The sequence below is a fragment of the Phalacrocorax carbo genome, chromosome 3 (genome assembly GCF_963921805.1).
Source record: "Phalacrocorax carbo chromosome 3, bPhaCar2.1, whole genome shotgun sequence".
Lineage (NCBI taxonomy): Eukaryota > Metazoa > Chordata > Aves > Suliformes > Phalacrocoracidae > Phalacrocorax > Phalacrocorax carbo.
This window is the reverse complement of record NC_087515.1, coordinates 49,947,387-49,972,004: the sequence shown is the minus strand read 5'-3', so window position 1 is coordinate 49,972,004 and position 24,618 is coordinate 49,947,387. Positions and strand designations below refer to the sequence as shown.

The window sequence follows — 24,618 nt, the reverse complement described above, 5'->3', positions numbered from 1 at the left end:
ACCTCCTGAGCTCCCTGAACTATAGAGTTGACTCATGCCATCTCCCAGCCAACAATACTACTCTTGAACACATACTACAACTACATATTGGTAAGCTTACATCTAATACCCTTTTGGATGGTAATGAGAAAAGCTGCTTTGGGTATCCTTCTGATGATTTCCCTAAAAGATTACTAAGAAAAATAAAAGACTTCTACATACAAGATGCCAAAGAAAGCTTTTTGCTCATAACCTGGCTGGGCGCTCTTTGCTCAGTATTTGCAGTTGTAAGCAAAGACAGTTCTTTGAGATGGACCATTATTAGAGGACACTGGAAATGGATTTACTTTGCACTAATCATTGAGTCAACTCCAGACGACAAGCTGCCATTGCTCAGCTAGAGAAGACTAAAAAGATGAGAAAGGCTGTTGGAGTAGTGATACCAGCTGTGCTAGGACATGCTTCCCCTCCTGCTCGCTGCTTTGGGAAACGCACTTTCACTTTTGCAAGCACCAACACCCCGATGCAATTCCATCCACTGAGGAAGAAACATGGATCCACTGAAAAGCTCAGGCCAGGCAGGACCTCAGCAGTCACTTGGTCCTACACCGTCCTCCTGAAAAATATCCTCATACCTTTATAGGCAAGGCCTGTGTTTGGAAAAGAGACAACGTTTAAAAATAAGATGTAGCAGTTCTTGTTCTGCAGGCTCTTAGTGTGGATGTAAATCCAGATTAATTTAATTCACTTCAGCGAAACCCTTGCAAAACATCACAGATATAAGTAAAAAGCCTAAAGATGGGTGGGACAGTACCATGCAGCAATGCCGGAAGGGGGAAAAAAAATAATCTAGCAATATAAATGGTTTTGATTTTTTCTAAAACCATGATATGGAAAAGTACTTCAAAGAATGAACTCTCTATAAAAGCTTCAAGTATGTAATTATGTCTCATGAAGACCAGTGCAACTAAGGATATGCCATATAATAGGCATGCTTTAAAGCACAAGAGTAAAGTTTTTTCCTGGAATTGGCTTTAATCCCTCTTACTTCTTTTTCCTATTACAATTATCTACAATTTTCCAGCTGTTGTCATTTTAGCCCCCTCCCTTCCAGGACTTGCTTTACGCATTCTCAGGAGCACTTTGTACAAGCGCACTGGACATGTATTTTTCCAGAAGGTTTCTTATGCCTAAAAACTTGCCTTTTTTTGTCTGCCAACAGCCAGAAAGACCCTGAAATCTCCCCTATATACTCACAGAAGTGACTTGTTAACCCCCTCCTTGCACACTCATATCTGCCAAATATACATGTGAGCTGCCAGCACAGGTGCTGGAGGGCTGGGGAGGTTCAGTTCATTGCATCAGGTGGCACATGAGGAGCAGAAGATGATGAAGGGAGAAAGCCCTGAATCTTGTGTGACTGTGAACACTGAGTGACTGCATGTGCCAGTCACTGGTTACCCCAAGTGTATCCCTTGCTCTGCAAGGGCTTTTGAAAACTGGAATGATTTTTACATTTGTGGGGGAAGACGAAAAGAAACCCTAGGAAATAAAGTGATGTTTGGTTGATGATAGGAAGAGTGGCATCCCTCCTCTTGTGAGCTAAATGTGTCATGTTTGAGCCTAATGCTCTTACCACAGTGATACTACACAGATGGTCAAGTCACCAATTACAGTCTGATTAACTGAGGGATATATCTTTACATCTTTTACTGGAAAATATAATTCTCCACAGATGCGAATTCAATTTTAACAGCAGCTTTTTGTCATCTCAGGCCAGTTATGCAATGCCCTCTCTCTGCAAGCACAGCTGCCAGCTTTGCATATGTGTAAGTTTCCTCTAATCCTTAACGGTCTTGAAAGTACAGTTTGTGACTAATAATTAAAAGCACAGTTGCCGAAGCTAATGTATGCCCTGCTCACAAACTAAACATTACCGCCATTCTCTCTGTTTTCATTCCTGTGAGGTCCATTAAAGAAATTAGACCCAATATCAGCAAATTTACTTGTGTTCCACCTTTTCTGGGATAAACAAGAGATGATGAATAAGATATGAAAAGTGCATTTATCAGATTAAAAAAAAATAGTACGTTTGCCAAGAAGTTGTCACCACTACTGTTGTTCTAAGCCCAAATGCTACAGAGTGTCTCCAAGAATCAAAATAATAAATTCCCCCAGTTTAAGTCCATTTAAAGTGTCACAGTTCCATCAAATTTGAATTGGGTCAAAATAGGTCAGCTGAGCTGTTCAGCAAGACACTAAAACACTGAGCTACTGAAACTGAAGAGCGAGCATGTTCTTCTCCCACTTAAAAACTCATTGACCCTTTAACACTCCCAGTTACTTTTCAAAACCTCTTTGAAAGGGCTGTGGCGCTTTGGAGAAGGATGCTCCAGGCCTGGTGTAGATGATCACATTGGCACAGTATCCCTGCCATTTCTGCAGCTTGGTGTAGCTTGTTGACTGGTTGAAAAAGCTACAGCAAGAGTATGTTTGCACCTTGCTCTTGGGCCTTCTCTACCATTTCCCTCAGTCTGTCCAAATAAATATATATTAGGACTATCAATAGGAAAAGTCCCAATTATTTCCTGCTGTTTCCCTTCCAGCCCTGGAAACCTGACAGTTGCTGGAGCTGTGCAAGGTTCTGAAGGCTTCTGTGGCCACACTATCATGTTTATGGTAATGTCACAACCGCCACTATTTTAGAGATTGGATTATGGTTTCTGCTACAGAAGTCCCACACTTCACCTGCTGGTAACTAGCTCCCCTGACATAACCACATGGTTTTCACATTCTTCAATTTATTCCTTACCATCTGCTAGTCAGATGCTCCAACCAACAAAAATTTCACTATTCCAGCTCTCTTTGAAATATGCTACTTTGCCCTTTTGTAGCTCCTCTGATCTGCTTCAGAGCATTTACTTTCCATGCAAACACCCAGCCTGTTATTTAGAGAGGTTGCTCTGATTTAAGCAAATGCTGCAGAAAAGTCAGTGCATCTTTGACCAGAGAAGGTGAAAGCCAGGTAGTGCTCACACAGGCTGTTGATCAAGTGTCAGACTAACACACTTCAAAACTGCTAATATAACTGGCATTTCCACCCCCACCCCTCTGCCTTCAATTGTTACTGAGCAAAGAAACAATCCTGAACGTTATCCTTTGTCCTTCAGATTTACTTTCTCAGTGCAAAGAGAAACCTAATTTACGTTTGGGAGAGAACTATCAACTGCTGCAGCATGAGAGTTATCACTGCAACATATATAACACTGACACATAAATTTAGCCCTGTGGAACACATCCTTATCTGGTGGATGCTGCTCTTTCTCCTTTGATTTCAGTGGCCTGTGCTGGTAAATCACATTCTTGCTAGAAGTATGTCCCAAAGAGCAGAACTGGCTCTCAACTGTGAGGACCACCTCTGAAGTCCTTTGTGGTTCATAGAGATTGCCCAGACACAAAGCAGCAGATTTTGTGGATGACTGCAAATAAGGAATGCGACAGTGTTTTCGTAAAATACAAGGCCAAATCATGCTTTCGCATAGACTTCTGTCACCTTTGTGCCATGAGAAGGTTCTAGACTCAGACCACTGCAGATAAAGGTCTAATTTAATAAATAGAGGAGCCCTTTAAAACCATCCACTGAGGATCTTAATAGTCAACATTTTTGAAAGGTGCCCATTCATGCCGCACTTCAGATGCTGCATGAACTGAGAGCAACCAAAACATTACCAACTGTCATAACTCCTCTGCCAGATCCGTAGGTTTCTCATGCAATTAATTTTCATGTACTCATTTCCATGCCATTGGCAAACTGAACTTAAAGACCACCTAGGAATATTTACATTTTGCATCTTTGCTTGTTGTATTCACTTCAAGTGACTCAAAATAGTACTTTGGAAAATGGCAGCTTATGCCATCCTTTAAGAATACTCTGCTAGGGCAAAGTTTTCTGACACAGGTTTGTCTAAATGCAATCACCTATCAATGTTCATCTGTCAAACCTGGCTGCTTGTGAACTTCTAGCTTAGTGCAGGTAGGACACATAGTAGAGCTCTGGGCTCCAGCCTTTCAGGGGGTTGGGAAATAAAACAAATGAGAAACCAAACCAAAACAAGGCAGTTAACCTCACTGGAACCAGGCAGGGAAACATTGCTTAAGCAAGAATATCTCACTGTTTCCTGAAGGGCCCTTGATATATTTTCCCCAAAAGCCTCTTTTATCACTAGTTGCTGCTTCATTTCCTGCTTGCTGTCCTGAACAGACTTTTTTTTTTGTGTGTAATTCAATAGTAAAAGACTAAAACCAAGCAGGTAAATCAAAGGCACATGACTTTCATTATAGTAATCTTTCCCTCATACCCTCACATAAAACAGATAACCTTTGCAAAGTTTGAAAGAAAAAAATCCACCCTGCAGTTGTTTAATCTCCATTTTTGTTTTGTTTTAAATAGTCTTAGTTAGGAAAAACCCTTTAAATACCATAATATTCCCAGGGTTTCAGGAGTGTAGCAGGTTTATGGGGAACTTGTTTTTTGGGCTCCAGATTAGCAAGCTGGATAAATACAGGAATGGCAGAATGGTGTCAGAACTGGAGCACTATATTAGTCTTGGATGAACTGGACAGCAACTTAGAAATACAAGACTGTAAAATTTTCAAATGTTTTTTTGATCAAAGAGTTTTTGCAGCACAGTTTTTAATCGCATCAAATCTGCATAAAGATGAGAGCCGGTACCTCTGAAAGAAGCTTGTTACATTCTGGCAACCCACCACGTCCTTTGCTATTTTCAAGAGATAGAATGCTGTATTTTAAAGAGGTTTTCATTTCTGAAAAATTAATTTTAAGAAGTTTTCACTGGCATTTTACAAGCTCTGAAGGACTGGCATCAAGTCTGGTGTAGTACAGACATATTCCTATACCGAGTGACCTTTGCCAGGTCTGTAAAACCACTGGTTTTTTCCAGAAATTAAGCAATTTCCAGCATACAGGGGAGAAGCAGACAAGTTTTAGATGCCAAACTAATTTACAGAGAAGTTCCTTTATGAGGTCCAATTTTTGTGACATCCCTGTGTCATGTCATTTGGGTTAAATCCATTCATCTAGAATTTCCCATGCGTGTCTCTATCTTGACTGAAAACATTTAAATCAAATTTGATATTTAGGCAAATCATCTGTTAAATGGCACTTGGAAACGCATCGAGTTTTCAATTTTAATGCCATTTTTAAAAGTTCATTGCAAGAGCAGCTTGTATTAGTCTCTCTAACACCTTGTAGGATGGAGATGAATTTATATAATTGAGATTAAGCACCTTTGGACAGCTGGGTCACTTGCTATGAAAAACTGTATTCGCTTCAACCAATACTTGTTAACGAATGTTCCTACTGTGAAGGTCTGGGATATGGGGGTCAGCATCCACTCACAGGCAGAGCTGAGGTGCTCCACCTCTTGCAGCTCCCCAAATTAAGATCCCACAAATGCAAAAGTTAATGTCCATGGAAATAGCTGTGTGAATACAGAGCTAAAGAGGGGTTACTTAGAAATGTAAATACATGGCTGAACTACATGAATTAGGGGCCCTATTAAGTAGGGGTTTCCAAGTCTCTCTCTCTCTACTGCAGTCATACAGTCTGTCATGACACCAGTTTGGGAACTTGGCCTCTCTGCAAGGGTATCATTCCTCCTTTGTATTAATCTGACCAGTTGGAAAATGGTTATGTATTTCCTGAGCCACAGAGCCGACCCTTTTGTAGGTCATGATTGTAATGAGCTTTGAGAATGCACAGTCACCATTGCTTTTACTATCATTATATTATTCCTCAAAGTGGATCATAATATGTATCAGCCTTCTCTTCTCATAAACTGATTATGTATGAGCAGAAATCTTACAGTCTAGCTAATTGGTTTGCACGGGCAAAGGTGGTTCTCAAGAAGAAAAGGCCATGAGAAATTCAGAGGGATGTCTGGGAAAACAAGGGTGCCTCATCCAAAATTTTGGTCTCAGAGACAGTGCTGTCGGCCAGTTAGGCACACGCATATGGAAAGCGGTCTCTGGGTGACGGATACCAGCAGGCAGGTGTGTGCAGCTTTGTTTAAAGATTTAATTAGCATCTGCAAAGCATCCAATTACTCGCTATTAATTTAAAGGTGGTTTGATTCTGGTATTAGTTCAATGGCCTTGAATGATTTTCAGAAGTATTTGTCTGGATATATATGCAACATGAAAATAATACAAAGCAAACTTAACCTACTGTTTTCAGAAAGACACATGGGTGTATCTGAACATACACCCTGGTTTGTACGTAATTCAATGGCAAAAGGTACAGTTCAAGAATTTGAGATAACGTACAGGCGGCACAGACTCATGCAGAGTTCAGACAGAAGGGAGAGGAAATGGTCTGGAGGTTTTACAAAAACACTTCAGGTAAAATTCAGTCAATTTATTTAATCTGAAATCACTTAAACTCAAAGAGCCATAAAATTCAGTCCTAAAAGTTAATCTAATATTTGCATTACTGTATGGGGGGCAGTAATTACCAGAACACATTTATTTGAAGTTAATTGGTCATCTAGACCATACCCTGCTGCATGTTAATCATCCTGCCTATGCTGAATATGGTAAAAATAAATCATTAGGAAGTATTAGTTTCTTCATGTTAATGCAACAAGTCTCTCTCTGCCAAGAAACAGGCAGCCGTTACAGAATATCAAGGGCACAATTTATGTGCTTCAGTATGAAGGAAGTGGGATGCATGACAAATTTGCTATATTAATGAAGCTGAATTATGCTTTAGGATTTACTGTTAGCACAAAGATATTAATTTGTCATTACAGTGAAATGTGTTATGCATACGTCTTGAAATAAGACTTTTCACACATCAGGAAAAGTCTTTGGCCGTAATAAATAAATAAATAAATCCTGCTTACAATAATTACACCAAAATAACTATTTTTCTAACCCCAGTTGAGGACCTGGCTCCTATTTTTGGTATTTTTTGTCTAAAAAGCTACAGCTTAGACTTAACATGTACTCGTGGATGCAAAGAGGACTTTCTCACCCAGAAAGTGCCATTGCAATTAACACAGAGCTCTCACTAAGAACTTGGCCTAAAGTAATCCAAAATTAATAACTGTTTATGATAATGGCAGGTCTTAAATTATACTGGGCTTTGTGATCTAGATACATGTTATTCGTAGCCAGCTAAGTAATAAGTCTTTGCAGCACCATCATCTATAAGGAACTCCTTAAAGGGGCTTTAGGTGTCACATACAACCAATTTTATTCAGAACTGTCATTTTAATCTCAATTGTCCTGTGGGGAAGCGTGGCTGGAGCCCATCTCTGATGGGCAGATGGCTACTCCTTAGTTCTGACCTTGTATCAGCAACCTCAGGGCCATGTTTTTTAACTCTGCCATTGCTCATGTCAGGAGTCAGGTACTGGTAAACTCCTGGCATGGAAAGGGGACAAGAAATGGAGAGGTGAAGAATAGAACAAGAGATTGCAGAGGAGGAAAATACAATGATATAACATCATATGTATCTTGTGGGAGACTTTTGGTATGAGTCCAGGAGATGGTGTTAGGGCGTACCTGCAAAAGTATTTCCCCAACCTCTCCAACAATTAGTTAAGAACCAATTTTAAATGCTGAAGTTTTTCAACAAATACTTTATTCCTTAAAAAATAAAGCTAGTAACCTCTAATATGAGTAGACAAAGCTTTGGAAGAGAAAGGATTTGCTGGTTCCCCCCACCCTTTTCCCCTGCCCTGCACAATGGAAACATACCCTGCTCCCCTTGCTTTTTTCCTTTTCTCTTTAAATAAAGCCACAATTTCAATTAAAAAGTACCCGTGACAGAAACAAATTCACACATAAAATACCTTTGAGACAGGGTCTCAGCTACTCTAAATAAGAATAGCCTACAGAAGTCAAAGTAATATCTGTTTATACCAACCAGAACCAAGGAGGAAATTTTTTTCCCTTCTGTATTCCTGAATCAGATAGTGCAAAAGGACTTTGCTAAAGTGCAAAGCTCTTGTTATCCCTTTTGCACTCTGTTGGTTGGACATATCTGTCCAGCATATCTGGAAATTAAGTTTTATCTCCTGCAACATCTATGCTCTGCAGAAAACAAAACAGGAGTACACAGTTTACTGCTATTTTATCTAAAGTTAATTTACGTTAACAGAACCTCAACTGCTGGATGATGTGATTAGTACAAACTCAGCTTCCTCCTATTAAATTCACCCACTTTTCTCAGCAGAATTACTTCTTCCAATATTAATTTTATTTTGCTGACATGCAAGAAGAATCAAGGTCTCAGCAGACATATCACAATCCGTATATTGTTTAAATAGCTTATAAATACCAGGATTTTCTTCTGCACTTACTCTTCTTACTCCCTTGCCTTCCTGACAAGAAATCAAGTTTGGAGATTATTTACTAATAAAAAAATAGTGGTCATTGTTTTTAATAAAGCCAAGTAGTTTTCTTGATATATGCCACAGTAAAAGTGTCTGATGTCTTCTCAGCAGCACCTGAGTTCAAGTATTTTTGCTTTAGGGACCTTGTCTGAGTTGTAGCAGTAACTACCAAATTGTGGATTTCAATCTGCAGGCTATGTTTTGGGATGAGTTCTATCTCAGAGTGAATTCCATGGGGAGCTCAGGTAAAGCTGGCAGAAAAGGGGCAAAGCCAATCCCTGAATGTGAAAAAACTCCAAACTTGCGAGGCAAATCTCAAAAGTATTACTTGATTAAGTGTAGTTACAGACTTCAGGGTTATCACTGAGGTTTTCAGATAATGCCTATGGGTTTTAACTATGTAGATAATTAAAGTCAAATACCAAATTTCAACCAAAGCGCTGAAGTGTAAGGAAATATTTTGGATTTATTTCGACCAACTCACAGGAAAAAGCCCAAACCAAAACCAACTAACCACAACAACAATGAAAAAAAAAAAAAAACCAACCAAAAAACCCCCAATCTCCCCCCAGAAACCCAAACCACACACCCCCAACAACAAAACAACCCAAAACAACAACAGAAAAACAACCACAAAACCAAAACCAACTCACCCCAAAGGAAAGAAAACCCACAAAACCACCCACAACACCCCAGCAATTCTCCCCTTGTTACACACCTTATGCAGTCCTAGCTAGAATAATTTATTTCATACCTCTCAATGTCTGAGCAAATAGCTGGTCCTAAAGAATCTATTCAAGGCAATAAATAACTGTATGCCAGATAATTGACTTCACTACTAGAGAAACTACTGGGACTTTACATTGTTTAAAGTTTAGTTGATTTGTGGGGTGAAAGCCAAACTGTTATTATTCCTAAATCAGTTTGGAAAGGTGTTATTTTTTTAATATATAATTAATGTAGTCCAGGAGCTTGTGGTTCTTCGCTCTCTTTCTGCCCTCCCCCCCCACTTTGTAGTAGAAAATAAATAGAAAATAATCACAGAAAATATTTTTCAAAATAAAATATAAAAATCTACTCTCAGATTTATCTGCTTTATCTCTTTTTGTTACCCTGAATTATTGAAAAAGTGGTCTTTTCTGAGCTGCTCTCAGCCTGCTTTTATTAGCAATATTTGTCAACTACAAATTTTCTTCATGCAAACCCAAGCCTATGAGTGATGAAGGAAATCTGAACAGGGTAGAACTCAGCAGCGCAAGGTGTGAACTCAGGCTCGGGTAGTAGAGAAGTTTCTGATGTAAGCTTGTCAAATGGAAAGCTAGTTGAAGAATAACCAAGGTCATCTCAGACTGACTTTAAGCTGCCATGCAGTGACAAAAGAATAAAAATTGAATCTATGAGAATTATTTTCAGCATTCAAGCTGCTGTACAAGCACCTAATTACCTCATTTGAAATGCTGAACAAAGGCTACCACAGCTATATAAAAGTCAGAAACTAAAACTGGTTTGAAAAAGACTGCCAGAGTAATTGGGGAGCAGAAGGAAATCGGGAACTGAGAGACTTTAGCTTGATTAGCCAAAAGAAAATGTGAATAGGATTGCTGCTGTAAGTGTGACTGAGGAAAGCTCCAAGGAGGGAAAACAGCTCCGTAAGCTAAAGCACGAGAGCTACAAAAATTCCCAGGAATGAATGATCCTAACCAAAATTACGGCAATCAGATTGTGAAATGGCCTCCCAGAGGAGTTATATAGGCAGAAAGAAAAAAAGTACGGGGGAACCCCCAAATGAACCCCAAACCCAAACCACCGCCTCCCAACCCCCCCCAACACAATCTCCTCATCAACTGCATTTCAAAAGCATTTATTTGAGCGGGGTCCTAGCTGCCGCAGCAGGAAATTGAACATGCTGATCCACCATGTCCCTCAAACACAGCAAATTGCTAACAGCACCCAGCTCATTCCCAGGAAGGAAAACTCAAACACACAAAGTTCCAGGTGACAGCATCAGACACTCAGCTTTACACCGTCAAAATGTCTTCAATGTCATTAATCAGAGATAGGAGTTTGTCATTTTTCCCCATAACCCGGCATATAATTGCAGAGTATTTAAAACTCCCCAGTTTCAATATTTCAGGATGACAAAGCCTAAGCTTGCAATAGGAAACTATTGCATGGTTGATTAATGCTCTGATAAATGATTCAGAAGTCAGCATCCTCCTGCCTGCTGTACAGTGTAGCTCTTCAGAAAACCCATTCTCAATATGTGCCCTCACAGTTCACATGGATTCACTCAGAAGAGGCTCTTTTTCAGTAGGATGAATATAAAAATAAGACTTCAAGATCAATGAAATGAATTCATGGGTTTTGAATTATCTGAAAGAGTAGATATGCTCCTGAAGCAGTAGCTAAGTTGATAATGATCAAGAAGGCGCACCACAGCATGCAAGTGGGGAGGCCACACAGGCGCCTGCATGCAGCAGTTGCTCATGAAGCAGGAGGGCGGTGTTGTACAAGATGTGTAGCATTTGTGGTTGATGTTAAGCATGTGCCCATGAGAAACCCCTTGCAGGCCACTACATGATTTTTTTTTACTGACACTAGAAAAGTCATGAAAAGTAGGTGAGGCTGAAGACCACACAATGCGTAAGTTTTATAAACGTATTTGCAGGCGCTTCTTTGTGCCCACCTTAGCAGTTACTATCTTCAACATCCCCTTGTCTATCTTTTTAAGGGTTTTAAGCATCATTTCCCATAAAACTACATTTCCCAAGGTCACTTCAGGCACTACCATCTCATGTCAGAGTGACTGACACCCAATTTGGCTGTCCTTTGTTTTGGCCTCAGGTGTTAGCTCACACAAAGTAAACATGCATCTTTGTACTTGCATACCAAAGAAGCATAACAAATTTTTCCCCTTAAAAAGTCTCTTCAATCAATTTTCCCATTATTAGCATGCTTGCAGGCAGAGGTTGAGCCCCTACCAGACTAGCACAGAAGTCTTTCTTCTGTTTGATAAAGCAATAGCAAACTTCAAGCAAAATACAGGCTAGAGACAGTTACTCCTAGCTAATGAATGTCAACAAATTATACAACTGCTACTAAAAAAAAATAAGACAGTAACAACAATACCAGCTACAAATGGCTGATAACATTCGCTGGCCTGTCACAGGCTTCCTTTCTGCTGTAATTTCCTCTCCTCTCTAGGGCTGGTTATGAACTAATCAAACCAAAGAGCACTTTTCCTTCTTTTCAGCCAAGAGACCCTCATCTCATGGCTAGTTAATTGGAAGTGTGGGATCCATTAGTACAAAAGATTACCATTATTAATTACCACAATAATTATGCTAACTCTAGTAACTACATTTCTCAGTCCTTTATAATGTAAATTGCTTGCTCACAATCCCACTGGATCATAGGAAAACCAACAAAACTAGCATTGTTTTGAGTTATCTAGGAACAAGTTCTATAGCTGTCTATATCAGTCCTTGAGGGATGCATGTAATTATTCATTACATTTACCATGCATTTATAACGCTCTGCATTCACTCCCCCCTCCCTGATGTATTGGGGTTCCACCAAGTGCCAACCCACTATACGCTCTAACGTAAATTCATATAGCTCTCATCACTGCTGTTCATAATGCTCACACCAGCCTGGTTCATGCCTAGAGGGAATGCCACTTGTTTTCAAGTGGTTAGGAGGGTGCAGTACTCCCTGATTGCTCCTGGTTGACATTTTTTTTAATCTCACTGAAGTTCCAGGAATGTATTTCATGCCTAACGTCAAAATGAGCACATTTGTTTTACCAGTTGAATGATCAGGGCCTACAGGGACACCATTACTGAAAACAATTACAAGATTACAGTAGCCTCAGACTAATACTAAAGTCTTAATTGATCATCTCCAAACTAATTTTAGTTCCAAAGTGACATAAAAATAATTCTGAGGGGGAGATAGACTACTTTCATAGAAAAATAATTGTTTAGTTTTGGCATAAAGAGCCTGTGGTTACATTAAGAACTCCTTTTTGACTAAAAAAACCCTTAAACTCATTAACAGGGTCTAGACTTTTATGTTTGGTTTGTTTTTTGGTTTTTGTTTCCTTTAATTTTGTTTTTAAACATCATTCAAAGGATTATATTGCGAATACCAAATTCTGTTTCCTCAGATAGGTGCCAAAAGTGTTTCTGTAATATTACACCATGAAGATTTACTCAGTAAACAACAAATAAAGCTTCATTTCTTTGTACTTATTTCAGAGTATGTAATCTAATTGTCACAGATTAAGACGCAACACAGAACACCTCTCTAAAGAATTTATTTCCAGCATTATCAAGCCAACAGGTTAAACAGAAAGAATTAAGTTAAAAAGATCTTTGACCTGTTGTCAGGCAAATCCCATTATTTTTCACTGTCCCATTTACAGAGACCAACTATAATTGGCAAGAACTTCTCGTTATATTCTGGAAGAATACATGGCTGGAAAGCAACAGAGTCTAACATGGGTCTTGGGACTCAACCTATACGCAATTAAGGAGGTCTGAAACCAGTCACTGGTGACATTACAGGAGTCTCAGTGGTGAATCCTTTGCTCAGTTTATGACAAGTACTATATAACAAATGTGTATCATACAGACTTGTGCAAAAAACTGAACTGAGGAAGGATGCAAACAAGATGGGAATTGGAGGAAAAACCCATGAATCATCTGAGAAACCTTTAGCATATTTAATGTCTTTATAAAAAAAGTAACTGCAGTTTTAAGATCCATAATATATTCTGTATTGAGGACTGTCAGTAACTTATTTTCTGCTCCTGTATCTGTAATTATATGTTGCCTGGTTAATGCTTATTAAAGTAAGAATTTCCTTCAAAAATAATCAGTTATTTTGGCAACAAAACCAGAGGAATGAACCAGAGAACAGGATGAAGGAATGGACACCAGGCCAACAATTCTGCTGTCAGCTCACATTTCCCTTTTTCAACTTTAATCAACTTGAGAAGTCTCTACCTGATCTCCAGGTTCAGTTTATCCTGAAGAGCAAGAGTGAAAACAAAAAATTAGATCAAGAGTTTAGTTTTTGACCAGATTAAAAAAATATATTATCTCCTACTAGGAATTATACACTGCCTAAAAATGAAAACAGTGCCTAATAGAAACAGTGAGACCCTGTACTCAGCACCAGATTCAAGAGGGACAGCAGACCTGAATTTGCAAACTCAAGTTTGAAATCGTATGCTGGCAAGCTCACTGCAGGAGGGTGTGCATCAAGAGGCACCTGGTAAGAGGTTAGATCTTTACAAATCAGCTGAGATGCCAAGTGCCTGAATAAAACTAGAGAGGAAAAAAATGTAAAAAAAAATTTTTTTTTTAAAAAATCGAACATTATCTTTTATATATCTCTTTTAGAAATTCAGGGAAGAATTACTTGAGGGCTGAATTATGAGAAGCATGTAGAACTGTTGAATCCTGCTTCCTTTTCATGTATTTGTCCATCTAATCCCATCTATGATATTCCTAACTGTGCATTGCTGTGAAGTCAAACTGCTTGACTGAATCAGGTGAGCAGGGTTTGGCTCCAGTCTTTTCTATGAATTGGCTCAGACGCAAGGGGGGGAATGCTGAAGGTTAATGAAAGCATTTAACACATCTGCTTTCAAAAAATAAAAAGAGCCAAATGAGAGGAAATGGAGCTAATGATGCAACTTGAGACAATAAAACCTTCAGGAAAAGCTGTCTTTTTTTTCCCTACAAAGGCAATATCAGGGTATTAGATCCATTATTTTACTACAAATTTTCAACAGTATCTGTCCTGTAAGGGGAACCTGTTGGATCTGCCAACAGTTTCCTTAGAGATTGGCCTTAAACACAGTTATGACTAAGTCTGCAAAGACAGGTTAGCCGACACCATTTTCTACCTCTGGTTGGAATGACTGAAGGATATCTTAACATGTGCAGTAAAGTTTGTTTCCATGGATACTTCTACCTCTAACACTTCTTCTGTGAACCTGTGTTCCAGTTAAAGTCCCTCTTGTGTTTGGCAGAAGCTGAACATTTTTATAAAAATAAATCAATAGCAGGAGATATTTGTGGAAGTATTTTGCAATGCTCGAGCCTGAGTAATATAAGTTCAAAGAGAAGCAATGGTGGTAACAACCCAAATAGCTTTATTTGGGGGTGGTGAGTGAGGAGCCAACAAGGAAAACATTGCTTGATAGGGCAGAGGGGAAAGAGGAAGGAGGAGAAAAATGCTCTTAATTTGACTGAAATTCAAGCAGCTGCTTATAACCATGAAATGTTAAGGCAAGAAATCTGGCAAGACAATACATGATCAACATATTAGTATGCTGTAGAAAAAAGTTTGGAAATCTTTGATTAAAAAGGAAGAAAAGGGTATAAACTTTAAGTGGGAAGAGTAGATACAATGTTTGTCATGTTGACTGATACAATTTAATAACTTTAATAATGAACTGGAGAATAAATAAAATTGTATATTGATGAAACATACAGATGATCCCAAGCTACAAAGCATAGAAAAAAATCATCAGAAAGTGGATAATCATTCTCAGACAAAAAAACCCAAAACCAACCATACAAAAAACGTGCATTAACTGGAGCTGAGACTACAGACACGAATTAGCATCTGAAGAGGAACAACTTGTAAGTCCTATTGCTAAAATACTGACCAAAATAGAGGTAACTGCCCTAAGGTAAGTTACACTTATAACTTACACAGATGCTAGAAACATGGGCAGGAGGGGCCAAAAAAGTAGTTTTACTGCACTATCAAGACAACTTTTCAATTGTACTCCCAAGACTCCCAGCTCACTACATTGTCATTGGCAAAGCAACAGACCTAATATTCAAGCACCTGCTGATTTTGTGTCAGGTGATGTCACATTTAATGGTGAGAAGAAAACAAAGATACCTGCTTCTAAATTTGTGCCAATTTGGTAGTCTGCCCAGCTGAGGAGCTTCCCAATGCACAGTGTAGCAGGAAAACACGCAGCATTTCAGCTCAGGGGAATAGCAGGGCAATGAGGGACAGAAAGGCAGTGACTGTGAAGAGAATGAGAGCTGTGAAACATTATTTGGGGCCACTCTAAAAGCTGGAGATCACTTTTACTAGAAATAAGTGCTCAAGGAGCCCTGCAGTATATGCACACATCATTATTCTTGATATTCAGACTTTGTATCTCACTATATGGCCTCTCAAGATACCTCCATCCCACATACTGTTTTCTCTGTGCATTAGACTGAGCACTGCAGTTTTGGTCACCTTTATGTGTTGGACGTTCCCAAGATATTTAAGTAATTGGATCTAAACTTTAAGGCAATATTTATTACAAAAATTAAGGGGTAAAGGAAACAAAGATTAGACATTAAGTATGCTTAAAATTTACGTAATGAAATAAAGCAAAAAGTTTTTGTGGTAGAGAGAGCACAGAACTTAGAGAAATGGTTGTTAGACATAAGAAATAACTTTTACTGACAGCAGTTAGACAATAAAATCACTGCATGGAAATTTAAGCAAAGAAGCAGAAAGACCAACCTACAGGAAAAGCTTCTTCCATAAAGGATGTGACTGTCTCTGGTCTTTTATTCCAGGGACATTCTAGTCTCATATCAACTATTTCAAATTTTAATTTTACTGTCTGTCTAGTTCAAGGATGCCATTTATGTATTTTTTTCCTTTTGATTCTCATGCAATGTATCTTTTTAACATTAAGTGGAAGAAACCTGCCAGAAACAGCTACAAGAGGAATCAGCTCTTCAGTCACTGTAATGAAAAGCATAAACCAACTATAATTAATTTCAGCCTACCACTGAAGTTATTCAGAAAGGCATCCCATCTCATTTGGTTAAAAAAAAAAAAGACAATTGGCCACCTTCATTTGCTCAAAACCCACTGGATCAGCTCTCAAAGCATGGAATATACAAGATTATATTGTTCTTCCTAGCTGTTAAAATAAAAAATTGCTATATGAGAATCTGAAATGCAGTGAGACCTTTAAACCCTCATCCTACTGGCAGGCTCCTCACTAACACAAAGCTGCCTTTCCACAGAAAGTTAACAACAGTAAATATATAGACAAGAAATGTAGTAAAAAGAAATTCATCCCCCGTAAAGTTTCTAAAAAGCAACCCCCCATCTTTCCATAGAGTGGGATGATAAATCCTATGAGAAGACAAATGTGCATCGCTTGCCTTGTCCTCGACACAATCCTCTCCAGCAAACACATGGTCAGATCCCATTATTTACTCTTTTGTACATACTCAGGTTCAGAAACAGGCTTTTTGAAAACACATGAAGCATGTGTCTAATTTATGCACTAATTTATACTGAATACAACCTGTGAGTTCACAGCAGCACGTCCATGTGTGCCCATAGTCCTGTTTTTGAATGTGTGAGAGAAATACACCATCAGAAAGAGCCAGAAATGTTTTAAGGGTTGTTGTCAAGAAAGGTTAATTCGCTGAAATGGAAACCTTCTAGGGAAAGATGAATGAAGAAAATTCCAGCCTTGTTTAAAAAAAAAAGCAAGCTTTGAAATTAGAAGGTTTTATTCTGACATCTAAAATTAATTTTGTTTAGAAATACTCCATGAAAAATTATGTTAAAGACACAAAATGCAAGCAATAAATGACTGATCCTGTCTGCATTTTTCATTTTTCTCTTCAGTTTATAACAGCATTGGAGATACCAGCTTTTTGTTGGAATTCAGGACAGAAGAAAGTGTGGGGAACCAGGGAAAACAAACCAAAACCAGCACCACAACCTCTCACTGGAAATCAAGATTGACTCCCATCCCAATCTATTAACTGCAGAGCTATTTTATTCTGCAGACACAGAGTTGAAGTTGGCAGGTGAACCTCAGCATGGGTACAGCCCTGCAGAGAGACTTTCCCACGTTGAGGCTGGAGGGGTATGTGGCTTTACCCTGGTGATGCAGGGAGAGGGTTCCAAGTCAATTAGACATCAGCAGGGAGGACAGACAAACAGTCCGAGGTTTTGTGGACAATGTGGCACTAAAGTAGAATGGTGAATGTCATGGAGATTCAAGCTTTTATCCCCATACCCACCCTGCAAGACTGATACAAACAAGACCCTACAGTACTCATTTGAGAAGTGCATATCCTCAATTTCCAGGTAAGCTCACAAGAAGTCAGCCTTGGGGACCCACAGGAAGAAAAGGAGGGGAAGATGTGGGGGGGTGATAACAACACCCTTTAAAGCTGATTATCACTTATTTTGAAATGTATTAAACTGCATCTAAGTGAACACTGATGCTGCCACCTCCAAAAATGGTCATTGAAAATACTGCTAACTGAACAGCTGAAATAAAAGGTGAAGAAACACTTCCTAAAAATAAAGTTTTATTAGCAACCTGGCAAAATGTTGGTACTTTGAATAGTTAGACCTGAGAGTAAAATAGGTAAAGCAGAAGTGCCTTCAGTGGTTCTGAGGAAATACGTACAGGAAGAGATCTTCCTTGTTATTGTGCAGTATTTTCAGAAAGAGAATCCCAAGTCCTGCTAAAGAATCTTAGTTTTCAGATATCTTCCTGTAGGTTGTATATAACTCTGAATTGCACAGTTATGTTTTTTTCAAGTTGCCATATTAATTTGGCCAGATCCTTTGGGATTTTTTTTTTTTGGTTTTCCATCTTAATTGCCTTAAATTTATTTGTTTTGCTTTATTATGTTGTTCTTCTCATTGCTATTTCCGAGACAAAAAAACACCAATTTTGTGCTTTTCCAGAGAATTTAGTGAGATGAAACACATGAGCTGGGAACATATTGAACAAAATTGCTAGTGAGATGATGGATATCCACTGAAGAGCCAAAAAGCAGATGGCTTTTGTTTCTGTTCCAAGTGTAACAGCAGATAAAACTCAGATTACAATATTGTACAATTCTAAAGTTATTCTAAAAAAGGTGATCTCCATTTGGATGATTAGCCTATAAAATCAGACCCATCTTAAAATTGGGTTCATCTAGCAATCAGACAACTAAACAAGATGACTCCTATCTAAAATTTAGCCAGTAAGAAAAAGGAGACTCAGTACTAACACCAGCCCTGGGCTACGCTGACAATTTGTTACAGTTTTACAGTCACAGGACCCACATGAACAAGCCGCAAAAATTCCTCCAATAGCCCCAGAATACAAATCTCATAACGCACCTTTGCAAATATACTATAGTTACTTTAATTGAAATGAATCAAAAGTATATACTAGCCACCTCTCCGCTTTTTCTTCTAAACCACAACAACAAAATTTATCAAGGAATCCTTAACTAAGAGCTGACCTCTCATCTCGTAAATCCCATCTATAAATAGAACGACTATGGTCTCAAACATTTTCTTAACAATTTCTTGCACTGAAGGCGGCTGTAAAGTTTTCAAATAATAAGGTGCTAGGAGTTTGAACAACAAATTACAACATGCTGTGAAAAACGGGGAAAAAATTACTGAAGTGCCTATTTTGTATACAAAGGTCAGCGCTTCTGATGTTTAGAGAATAAAAGACACTGTTGTACCCAAACAAATCAAGAAATTAATGAGGATTTCAAGGGAAAGGAATGTATCTGCTTATGTTAATGAGGATTTCAAGGGAAAGGAATGTATCTGCTTATGTGCAGTTAGAGTAGCAGGGAGCTACACTATTCACATTCTGTCTTTCTCTCAGCAACTACTGAATTAGTATACTGGCCCACTAATAGCTCTTGAAGATTTATATGCCTCAGATATGGAAGGAATGTGGTGGTGGTATCCAGAAAGCTAACAGTATGAATAAACTTCAGAAAAATCTCTGGAGCAGACTAAAATGCCTGCTTTTGTATATTTGAAGACAAATATTAAAAAAAGAAGTTCATGCCATTTTCTAAATAAAATGGTAAAGAACTTATTCCTGACACCATATGAATTCTCTCTCTCTACAACACACAGCTTCTGGAAGACACAATTTAGATGCCAGTCTGGGAGACACCCAAGTGTGGGTAACTCCCCTTCTGTAGATATGATTCCATCCAGTGCACCTCTGAGTCTGTCTCTGCACAGTGGTGTTTGTGGTACAGGAGGTCTATGCTGTTCCTATTCATGACAGAGGCAGAGAAAAAGTGGTGAAGAAAGATTAGTCTGGCAAGTTTTCAGTTGCTTTATGATTTAAGCTCCTTTTATTTTCTGCAGCACAATATTATTTATCTGATCTCTTTGCCCATCGAGCAGAGAGCATTTCGATCTGATTGCACGTCTGTTTCCTAATCAGTCTTTGTTCTCATTTGCTTGAATATTTAGAGCCCTTGTGCTCCAAATTCAACAGGTTCAAATTCAACTTGGCAAAAATTGATTATTTTTGTGTCGGACCAAAGACAACTGCTGGCAGGCAAGCAAATTATCACTTGTTTACAAAATGCCTCCAAAACCCCAAAGAAAGAGCAGCTGGAGGGTGCTTCTACAATACTACAAATAGTGAGAGATATCTTCCTGGATAGTTACGATTCAAGGAAAGCTGGAAATTGTGTGCTCCCTTGCAGCCACCCTCCCGCCCCAAGCTTTGCAACTCTGCCTTAATTCGCACATGACCTAATCCTGCAAGCTTTCAGAATGAAACTTTCAATACTCTTCGACTTACAAGTTCAACCTGAGTGAATTGCCTTCAGGATAAATTCGGCCATACCTCTGTACTGCAGCAGTGATACTGGCAGCCTGCAAAGACAGCTGAGAGCAGAGATTCCCCACCAGCAATGAGACCAGACAATAACCCAGTGCTTACTGGCTTGTGCAATGGGAGAACATTTTCATCTCCTTTCGAGCCTCAGCACTTGGCACCAAAGGAGGACAGGATTCTTCTGCCTTCACACTTGCAGAAAATTGGGTTTGCTCATGAAAAAAGAAAGAAGTGGCTTTACTAGCTGCAAAAGTTAATCTTATACAATATTTTGAACCCATCTATGATGGAAACCATTTTGTAGTATCTCCCATAAAAGCTACAAGTAGAAGTTGTGTCTTTATATATACAAATACAACGCTCTGGAAGAAATCTGAAAGCTGATTGGCTTTTTTCTTCTCTCTAGACAATCACACTTTTATCATAATACAAAAGCAACTGCAAAGCAGTTACATTACAATGTGCATATTCTTTGGTAGATACTTTCAAAAAAGAGGAAAAGAATGCTTACAAAGTAACACAAATAAAGTACTCAACACTTGTATACAGATGGGGCTGATGCAGAATAGAGACTGGCCTTTCTAATAACTCCAGATGCAAAATACATTTTTGATAATTTCTCAAAGTAATTAACAAGACCATTTCCTGTATAGTCTATACAATCTACATTATGGTTCTTTGATTTTACTTAAGAAAGTTCCACACAAACAAGATAACTGCTTTACATCATTTTTTTTCAATTGGCTTGAATAAATTGTGTAGAAATGTGTAGAAATAAACTGACTGTTTATGATGAGTGCACATCAATCAGGAAGTCACCTAGGGTTAGCAATCATAGTCCTAATGGCTCCCTAAGTCCTTGGCATTAACCACTCACACATGCTTAGCTCACATGTACCGACTGTTCTACTGATTTATTATTTGGGCAAAGCTGCATTTATTCCGTACATGAGTACATCTCCATCTTTATCAATATAGGAACCATTCAATAGCTGGCTAATTTTAATCCCCCTCAGAAGGGTAATAACAAGATGAACTAGATCAATCAAGAATAACAATAAATGAGATCTCTATAGCCAAATAATGGATCTACTTCATCAGTGCAATAGCATAATTGGCTGATTGGGGGGATTTCAGGGTAGCAGAAAGGAAAGAGGCTGCCTTTTTGAGAGCAACAGTTGTGCAGCACTGGGATATAAATAAAGAGGGGAACGAATTTACTGAACTCTGCTCAGAGAATTCAGCTGCCCTTACACAAAATACTGCATTTCACCATCACAACAGAAAGATGCTTATTCTGGCATATCAAAGTGAACTGCAGGAGGAGGATCAATCTAGTGGCATCATTCAACAGAAGATAGTGATGGGAACATGACCTCCTTAGAATGAGGGCTAAGTACACTGTAAGAAGAGGCACTCAGTGAAGCACCAGCCATTTCCCTTCTCTACTGGACCCCTGTCTACTCCCGGGTACCTTATCTAACATCGTACAGCTCAAAGGCATGTCCTAACTAGAAATGTATTGAAGGCTTGCAAGTCATAATTTATGAGCAGTGTTTCTCTTAGACACATTGAGATTAATTCCATCCTGTAGTTCTGATTACACCATATTTCTAGGCAAGAAATGTAACACAAATACCCTTTGAAGCTGTAAAATACCTGCTTCTAGTGTTTTGCTCACAGGCTTACTGTTCATTCTGTTAAGATTGTATAATCTCTATGAATTCCATGACTACATCTCTGTGATTTTCAAAAAAGTTTAGACCTTTGGAAAAAGTCACCCTTACTTTTTGTGCAGTGTCAGAACTGGCTCCTCTTTGGGAAAATTCAGCAAGTACACTTCCAGCTATCCTTCTTGAATTACTTCAGAGAAAGTAGAATACGACCCTTTGAGAGAAGGCTTGTGATTGCAGGATCTAGATAATGTTACCTCTCTTCTTCGTAAGTGGTAAAAAAATCAATTAGCTTGACTAAATTAATTTACTTCAACCTCAGTACTTGTCAATAGCAAACAAATTATTCTAGCCAGAGCTCTATTCAGTGAGGTATAGATACAGTCAATAACTCATCAGTAAATGCTAGCTCAAAAGCAAACCTTCTCAGTTGTCTGAATGACTGTCTCAGATTATGCATATTTTGCACGTAATGCAAATATCCCTTTTGGGTGGGTATTCGAGTTACTAGCATCTACATAACTTCATCTCCACCCTTATCATTCCAGTTTTAACACAGGTTTCTCTAAGTACGCTTAGGCGAATGCTAACTGTTATGAGTCCAGAAGCCAGGACTGCTTCCTTCCCGGCAGGTATCTTTGTCACTGGAATATAGAGTTATATTCCTGTATTCTTAGTCCAGCTCTCTTATTTGTCCTCTATTCTCTTGTACTCCTTGCAGCATGGTGGCAAGAGGTGATTTATCACAGTGCCTTAAGTCACACTTCTGGAGATGCAAAAAGAGCGATATCTTCAAGTCTCCCACTTTCTCAGTGCATCCTTTAGGTCATTATATCAAAGTAGACAATGCCATTGTCTGCTTTCAGAGAGCGTAATCCAATTGCCCATAACCAGAAAGACAAATGAGGTGTTAAGAAGCAATAGCTCTGCACTGTAATTCTCCAACACATCTAAGTCAAGCTGTAGGCAAATACTTCTACCTGGGAGAGAGGTAAGAATTCATACATCCTCTTTCTGCAGTACTTACTTTTAGATAAAGAAAAAAAACCTGCTGGTATTTGCATTGCCCTGCATGCTTAGGACACACCTCGTGCCTCTGGATTTCAAACACATTTATAAGTCTTATTGCCACCAAAACCAACTTTTCCAACTCAGGAAACATAGGTGCCCAAACTGGTATTGTGACTAAGATGCCAAGGGCTGAGTCAGTGGCATCGGTTGATATGGGAAGAAGTGGACTGCATATCTCCCAAGACCCTGCTTGGTTCTTGGACAACACCACCACCCTCCTACTCAATCCAGGGGCTGGGGCCTGTCCCGTCAGCAGGTCGTGGGCCTCTGCCTATGCCAGAGGCATAACTCAGCCTCTACTGTTCCCATTGGTTGCTCCAAGTAGCTTTTGGGGAAAATAAGATGTAAAGGGGCAGGGGAAAATTCAAAAGATTGTCTTGTCCTTCAGCAAATTGGCTTCAGCAAACCCATCGAAATCAATGAAACAAAGCTCATTTACAGCACCAAAGGCTCTCACCTACTGTTTGCTAAATGAATATTCATAACCTTCTAAGATATAAACTACAAAAATTCTCTTCCCTCCCAATAGTTCAGACTGTAGATACATCTCTCGATGTACATGCCAATTTATAACACAAAGTACACTTCCAATGCAATACATTTAGGCTACCATTTGGCGAGGAATGCTAGTGCATGCAATGGATGATATATTGCCTGTGCTGAAGGAACCAGAGCTCAATTATATTGACTTCTGTGGAGTAATTTTTTTGTCCAAGGTGTTTAAGGTTAGTCACGTGTGCATGCAGCTTGCTGAACCAAAGCATCAGAGATGAAAATCATCCATCATTTATGTGTCTCAGGCTTTCAGATCAGCTAATCTTTCTCTGCAGCTCATGTCCTGCAAACAAACTGACCTACATGCTAGTTGCCTTGTGCTACTTTCTTCATACGAAAGTGGCCGCAGAAGCAACGGTTTTGTTTGTTTTGCTGCCAATGACAGAGCTCTATTTCCTGAGATCTTCACCAAGTTTAACATTTTAGTAAACACTGAGGAATTGCTTTACAATAATGTGATGTAAAACCCAAGTCTCATAACCCAAACAAAACACAATCATTAAGTTATAAGTTTTGGCAAATTACACACTTTTTTTTTTTTAAGAAAAAAATCATTCCCTTCTAGTTGGCAAGAGAGAACAAAATGGAGGGCAGGAAAAGATGAGAAGAAAGTGTCCTTTATTTTCAGCATTAGAAGAGAATGAAAAGGGTGAATTGCTACCAAACTGCAGAGTCCAAATACTTCCATTTTCAGCCTGTCATGGTACAAGAATGGAAATTACTTCAATATTAGCCAGATTCAAATGACACTAAATATCACTGTCAGATGTTATTTTTTCCTTGCCAGAAATATGCCCAATTTACATAAAATTCAGACATTTAACATGTAGATTAATTAAATAATTAGCTAGCTAATGCAAATATCATCTTGACACTATTAACCCTGCAGCAACTACATACTGGTTTGTACCACAAAATTAAGACTCGCTCCCCCCCTTCAGATTAGGGCTCTCAGAGTTACATTTAATGGTGTTTATCACAAATTTCTGACCTGTTTTCCAAATACACTCTGCCACAATTAGTCTAAAAAACTATACCTTTTCCTGGAGTCTCTAGTCCCCACAGAATCTATGACTAAGCATCTCCTCAGCTGACTGCAGCTCTATAGCTATGTAGATCACAGGTGCAAAGTCAGGACCTCACTGGGATCAGAGACTCAGGATGGGATAATTTGCAAAGAAGATAATGAGAAGTTCAGCAAGAAGGAGACAGCAAGAGAGCTACCAGGAATAAACTCTTCTTGCATCTG

The 24,618-nt window shown here is 38.9% G+C and overlaps 1 long non-coding RNA gene across 2 annotated transcripts in view; it reads right to left on the bottom strand.

The window, feature by feature from the left end:
* The window catches only part of LOC135312548 (uncharacterized), a 259,368-nt gene that overhangs the window by 40,769 nt on the left and 193,981 nt on the right, over nucleotides 1–24,618 (bottom strand). The gene's annotated exons all lie outside the window — the stretch shown is intronic.